The sequence below is a fragment of the Piliocolobus tephrosceles genome, chromosome 3 (genome assembly GCF_002776525.5).
Source record: "Piliocolobus tephrosceles isolate RC106 chromosome 3, ASM277652v3, whole genome shotgun sequence".
In the NCBI taxonomy this organism is placed as follows: domain Eukaryota; kingdom Metazoa; phylum Chordata; class Mammalia; order Primates; family Cercopithecidae; genus Piliocolobus; species Piliocolobus tephrosceles.
The window spans coordinates 58041230-58048838 of NC_045436.1; the positions used below are offsets into that span (position 1 = coordinate 58041230).

The 7609-nt window shown below is 32.9% G+C and overlaps 1 non-coding gene across 1 annotated transcript; it reads right to left on the reverse strand.

Annotated features, from left to right (window-relative positions):
- Positions 1-2701: 2701 nt before the first annotated feature.
- Positions 2702-2808, reverse strand: LOC111546298. Its single transcript, XR_002732720.1, has one exon. It is a non-coding gene; the product is annotated as a U6 spliceosomal RNA (small nuclear RNA).
- Positions 2809-7609: the final 4801 nt, after the last annotated feature.

Sequence of the window (7609 nt, forward strand, 5' to 3'; positions counted from 1 at the left end):
TGTATATATACATATACACACCCAGATATATATATAGTTTTATATAATATATTTATACATATTATATATTATGTATCATATGATATATGGTATATTATATATTATATTAGATATTATATATATAATTTGTTTTCTTTTTTCACACTCATGGAAACTCAGATGACTCAGCAACATTGCAAATATCTTCTTTTCTATCTAATGACATGTTTGTCATAAACAGATATGCTTGAGTAAATTATTTTTATTTTTGTACTTCCTATTGATCTACTTGTTCATGTAAACTAGTTATGTTTCATAGTTTACCATATATATGGTGTATATGTATGTATACATATACATATATATGCATATATACTATATGTAGGGTATGTACTATATACTGTATATGGTATGTATATTATATATGGTGCATACTATATATACATATATAATATAAAATATATACTATATATGTTATATATACATGTATATACCATATGATAATATATATCATGGTAATATATATGATTATATATTGTATATATGATAATATATGTTATATATGGTTATATATTTATCTGTTAATCACTATGAGGCGGTAAATGTGATGCAGAACATGAAACCTAGATAACTTGGACAGTTGTCTTGAAAAAGGTTCCATGTCTAATAAGTACCCACTGATTCTTCAAGCCTTTTAGTCTACAAAGAAAATTCATTAATGTTGTTTTTAATGCAAAAGATAACTTTCGAAGGAAAGGCTCTGAGTCAAGTGGAACTTGGATTAGTTTGTCTTCCAAATATTTATTTTTATTTACAATAACTGCAAGTGAGAACTGATCTAAGCCAGTAGACATATTTTTATTAAAATTAATAACTTTGATTTTTAAAAAATATTTCTTTTTATTTTACATTCTGGGATACATATGCAGGACGTGCAAGTTTGTTACAAAGGTAAACGCATGCCATGGTGAATTGCTGCACCTGTCAACCCGTCTCTGAGGTATTAAGCTCTGCACGGGCATTAGCTATTTATACTGATGCTCTCCCTCCCTCTGCCTGCCCTCACCACCGACAGGACCCAGTGTATGTTGTTCGCCTTCCTGTGTCCATGTGTTCTCATTGTTCAGCTCCCACTTACAAGTGAGAAAAATGTTGTGCTTGGTTTTCTGTTTCTGTGTTAGTTTGCTGAGGATAATGGCTTCCAGCTCCATTCACATGCCTGCAAAAGACATGACGTCATTGTTTTTTATGCTACATAGCATTCCATGGTGTATATAAACCACAATTTCTTTATTCAGTCTCTCATTGATGGACATTTGGGTTGATTCTGTGTCTTTGCTATTGTGAATTGTGCTGCAATGACCATATGCATGCATGTTTTTTTATAGTAAAATCATTTATATTTCTTTGGGTATATACCCAGTAACGCAATTGCTGGGTCAAATGGTATTTCTAGTTCTAGGTCTTTGAAAAATCACCACACTGTCTTCTTACACAATGGTTGAACTAATTTACATTCCCATCGACAGTGTAAAAGTGTTCCTATTTCTTCACGGACTTGCCAGCATCTCTTGTTTCTTGACTTTTTAGTAATTGCTATTCTGACTAGCATGAGATGGTATTTCATTTTGGTTTTGATTTGCACTTCTCTAATGATCAGTGATGTTAAGTTCTTTTTCTTATGGTTTTTGGCCACATAAATGTCTTCATTTGTAAAGTGCCTGTTCATGTCTTTTGCCCACTTCTCAATGGGATTTTTTTTTTCTTTTAAATTTGTTTAAGTTCCTTGTAGATTCTAGATAATAGACCTTGGTTAGATGGATAGATTGCAAAAAAATTTCTTCCATTTTGTAGGTTGTCTGCTCACTTTGATGATAATTTCTTTTGCTGTGCTGAACCTCTTAAGTTTAATTAGATCCCATATGTCATTTTTTGCTTTTGTTGCAACTGTTTTTGGTGTTTTCTTCATGAAATCTTTGCCTGTACTTATGTCGTGAATGGTATTGCCTCAATTTTCTTATATGGTTTTTACAGTTTTGGGTTTTACATTTAAGTCTTTAATCCATCTTGAACTATTCTTTGTATAAGATGTAAGGAAGGGGGTCCAGTTTCAGTTTTCTGCATACAGCTGGCCAGTTTTCCCAATACCATTTATTAAATCGGGGATCCTTTTTCTATTGCTTGTTTTTGTCAGGTTTGTTGAAGATCGGATGGTTGTAGGTGTTTGTTCTCATTTCCGAGATCTCTATTATGTTCCATTGATCTATATGTCTGTTTTTGTACCAGTACCATGTTGCTTTGGTTACTATAGCTTTTTAGCATAGTTTGAAGTTGGGCAACATGATGTCTCCAGCTTTGTTCTTTTTGCTTAGGATGTTCTTGGCTATACAGACTCTTTTTTGGTTTCATATTAATATTAAATTAGATTTTTCTCATTCTGTAAAGAATGTCAATGGTAGTTTAATGGGAATAGCATTGTATCTATTAATTACATTGGACAGTATGGCTGTTTTCACTATATTGATTCTTCCTATCCATGAGCATGGAATGTTTTTCCATTTGTTTATGTCCTCTCTTATTTCCTTGAGCAGCTGTTTGTAGTTCTCTTTAAACAGGCCCATTACTTTCCTTGTTAGCTGTATTGCTAGGTATATTATTCTCTTTTTAGCAATTGTGAATGGGATTTCATTCATAATTTAGCTCTCTGCTTGTCTATTGGTGCAAAAATATGGAATGCTTCATGAATGTATGTGTCATCCTTGTACAGGAGCCATGCTAGTCTTCTCTGTATCATTCCAATATTATTATATGTGCTGCCAAAGTGAGCACAACTTTGATTCTTTATTCATCATTTCATTCTCTAAATTCGATTTGGGAAGAACAAATGTGAGGCTAACATTGGGGATATGAAAAATTTTTCTAAACATTCTAGAAATTTATTTTCACCAAATTGTGTAACAGAGGGCACAATGTGGACAAGATTTTTTTTAAAACAAACTTTATGAGTTTTGTAAGAATGCCGATACAGTATATTTTCTTTTTTTTTATTTTATTTTTTTCTTTTTTTTTTTTATTATACTTTAAGTTCTAGGGTACATGTGCATAACGTGCAGGTTTTTTACATATGTATACATGTGCCATGTTGGTGTGCTGCCCCCATCAACTCGTCAGCACCCATCAATTCATCATTTATATCAGGTATAACTCCCCAATGCAATCCCTCCCCCCTCCCCCTTCCCCATGATAGGCCCCAGTGTGTGATGTTCCCCTTCCCAAGTCCAAGTGAGCTCATTGTTCAGTTCCCACCTATGAGTGAGAACATGCGGTGTTTGGTTTTCTCTTCTTGTGATAGTTTGCTAAGAATGATGGTTTCCAGCTGCATCCATGTCCCTACAAAGGACGCAAACTCATCCTTTTTGATGGCTGCATAGTATTCCATGGTGTATATGTGCCACATTTTCTTAATCCAGTCTGTCACTGATGGACATTTGGGTTGATTCCAAGTCTTTGCTATTGTGAATAGTGCCACAATAAACATACGTGTGCATGTGTCTTTGTAGTAGCATAATTTATAATCCTTTGGGTATATACCCAGTAGTGGGATGGCTGGGTCATATGGTACATCTAGTTCTAGATCCTTGAGGAATCGCCACACTGTTTTCCATAATGGTTGAACTAGTTTACAATCCCACCAACAGTGTAAAAGTGTTCCTATTTCTCCACATCCTCTCCAACACCTGTTGTTTCCTGATTTTTTAATGATTGCCATTCTAACTGGTGTGAGATGGTATCTCATTGTGGTTTTGATTTGCATTTCTCTGATGGCCAGTGATGATGAGCATTTTTTCATGTGTCTGTTGGCTATATGAATGTCTTCTTTTGAGAAATGTCTGTTCATATCCTTTCCCCACTATGAAGAATCAATATCGTGAAAATGGCTATACTGCCCAAGGTTATTTATAGATTCAATGCCATCCCCATCAAGCTACCAATGAGTTTCTTCACCAAATTGGAAAAAACTGCTTTAAAGTTCATATGGAACCAAAAAAGAGCCCGCATTGCCAAGACAATCCTAAGGCAAAAGGACAAAGCCGGAGGCGTCATGCTACCTGACTTCAAACTATACTACAAGGCTACAGTAACCAAAACAGCATGGTACTGGTACCAAAACAGAGATATAGACCAATGGAACACAACGGAGCCTTCAGAAATAATGCCACACATCTACAACCATCTGATCTTTGACAAACCTGACAAAAACAAGAAATGGGGAAAGGATTCCCTATTTAATAAATGGTGCTGGGAAAATTGGCTAGCCATAAGTAGAAAGCTGAAACTGGATCCTTTCCTTACTCCTTATACGAAGATTAATTCAAGATGGATTAGAGACTTAAATGTTAGACCTAATACCATAAAAACCCTAGAAGAAAATCTAGGTAGTACCATTCAGGACATAGGCATGGCAAGGACTTCATGTCTAAAACACCAAAAGCAACGGTAGCAAAAGCCAAAATTGACAAATGGGATCTCATTAAACTAAAGAGCTTCTGCACAGCAAAAGAAACTACCATCAGAGTGAACAGACAACCTACAGAATGGGAGAAAATTTTTGCAATCTACTCATCTGACAAAGGGCTAATTTCCAGAATCTACAAAGAACTCAAACAAATATACAAGAAAAAAACAAACAACCCGATACAGTATATTTTCACATCAATATAATTTTGTAAATTAATGTTTATTTTTGTAGCAAATACAATATATAATTGTAATACATCACATAACTTTGTAATTACTATTCTACCAAATAAATCTTTCCAAATAGCAATAGAGAAATAATGAATAATATGTGATCATAGAGAAAAATCAATGAAACTGGAATATAACAGATTTATTTTGTTTAGCTATGAAAATTGTGATCTTACAGACTGGGTCCTCTCAAAGACTTGCTATTATGGCTTTTTAAATTCTCATTATTTTTCATTTTGGGCAAAGGGATTTATTCTGCTTAGGAGACTATTTAGTTGCTGGATAGTATGGAAGTAAAGAATTTGGATAAGGCAATCTGGGACATCATGCCTTGGAATTTTTCCAGACTGTAGGCTTAAGTAAAGAAGAAAGATGTTCATGTCTGTATGATGTATCATAATGTACTAGCATAAACAAAGAAGAAAATATTGAGAAACGGTCTCCATGTATATTAAGCTCTGCTGTAACACTTGCTTATAAATACAAATTTATTCCGAGGCAATTGATATACTAATGAACAATTTTAGAATAATGCACATTTCACATTTGCTTATGCATTATTTCATGTGTGGGAAATTAAATGAATGTGGAAAATTGCTCACAACCAAATCAATTCACAGACACACGTAGACACAAATACACACACCATACCTCTTAAACATCTACCACCACCATTGTGTCACATGATCTTATAGCATAACACTCCATCAAATTTCAGATTATCATCCATCCATCACTTCAGAATAACTCACAAGCTGCAATCCTTCCACAAGTAAACTTCAGGTATTTTCTATATATTATGGATTTATTAAAAAATGATCATATGTAAAACTCTGGGACACTTAATTAGGATTCTGCACTATAAAAATGTGTTTTTCTAAGTTTTTAACATTATTCCATAAGCCCTCTAGTTTCCTCAGTGCAGAGTTTTGCATAAGAACGTATATTTTGTGCTAGAGCACAAACTGATTATAGCAAAACTGATTATAGAAAACTACATAGATGTACTTTGCATATAAAATAGCAAGAGATTCCAAACAGTTTCACAACTCAACTCAAATGGAAGAACATTAATAAAATAAATTCAGGATTCCAAAATGGCAGCATAGAAGAAAACTGTCTTCTCTTTCCACAAAGAAAACCAAAACCAAATATACAGCATTGAGTTTATCCCCATAAATAACTCAGGGCTCAAAATGAAGAAAGGATAGTTTGTGGGGTCACAGAGAAGTGAAAAATCTCTGAGGAGGTGGTAAGTGAATTGGACTTCCACATCCATAATGCTTGCACGCTCATTCTGCCCAGCAAAAATTTTCCACCAACTCATTGTTTCTACACTGTAAAAAGTTAGATGAAGGTGAACAACCAGCTTCCCCATCCTGTTCAGTTCCCTTGTAGGATATCTATGTTGCCTTAATACATAGAAAGCAGTGTGAGTGCCTGAAGACAGTTGTATCACTGAAGACAAGAAGAGAAAATGGGTGAAGATGGGACTACCATCCTCAACCCCGGAAACAAAAATAAGAAGGTAAGCACACAAATTAATCAATTAATTAATTAATTTAATTAATTCAGAAATTAAAGTCTTAACTAAAAATTCCCAGCAGAAACATGAAAATATTCATATATAACTATCTATCTATGAATGATATGTGATATGTGACATTTGATATATAGGTATAAGTGTGTAAGTTTATATATTTATATTTATATATGTATATGCTATTAACTTGGTTACATTCATGCATGCCTGTAAGACTAGAAAGAAGCACCGATGATCTTTTTATATTAATCTCACAAATACACACAAAAACAACCTTAAAAAAATCTATGAACTTGTGATAACGTACATGCTAATTAACAGTGATATCTGAGCCACATGTTGTAAGTAATAAAAACAATCACACTTATAGATCAATGTAATAATTGAAGGTTTTAAAAACAGGACATAAGAATTTATGAAGGTTTAATATTTCATAAGACACTATTGTTTTAATGGCATTTACAAGTCCAGCAGTCTTGATGACAAAAACTAAAACATTTACATAATTAATAGCACAAATCAGAGGTTAAAAAACTAATTCATAATCAGCCAAGGAGAGTAAATATTTTCAGTTTTGCAAGCTGCATGGTCTCTGCTGTAACTACTCAGTTCTGCCTTTGTAGCAAGAAGCAATCAGAGACAATATGTAAACAATTTGGTATGACAATGTTCCAATTAAATTTTATTGACAGAAACAAGCAGCCTGACTGGACTTCAATTCATTGATGCCTGGTGCAAACCATAATCATTTAATTTATTACAAATATGATAATTACTAACATTTGAATTGATATTCGAAATTTAGAGAGTTCTATCACATACTGTTTTAAATTTAAAACTTACCAAATCTTCAGCATATGTATACTATTATTAATTCTAGATGAAGACATTGTATCTTGATCAGGTTGAATAATTTGATTAAATACCACAAAATTATATAGTTATGAATTAGAAACCAAAAATGATAATTTTAATTCACTCTTATTCTCATTACTATGCTTAAGAAGCTATGTAGTTTACTGGAAAGTAAGACATATTAGTACTTAGGGAAAATTATTTTAAATTTATGTTTTAAATTATATTTCTTAAATGGTGATTTAAGTAGAAGATACCGAATAACAGGTTAGATAAACAGCTCATTAATATTATACTCACCTGTCATGGTTCAGACATCAGATAGAAAGATTTATCTGGTACACTATATAAGGTCATGGCAAGAATCATAATATAAAACCAGATATTTAAATAGCAAACATTTTTAAGCCCTATTAAAATATTTAAGAATAAAATACTCAAGTAAAGAATTAACTTAAACTTTAGACACAATGCTTGGCATAT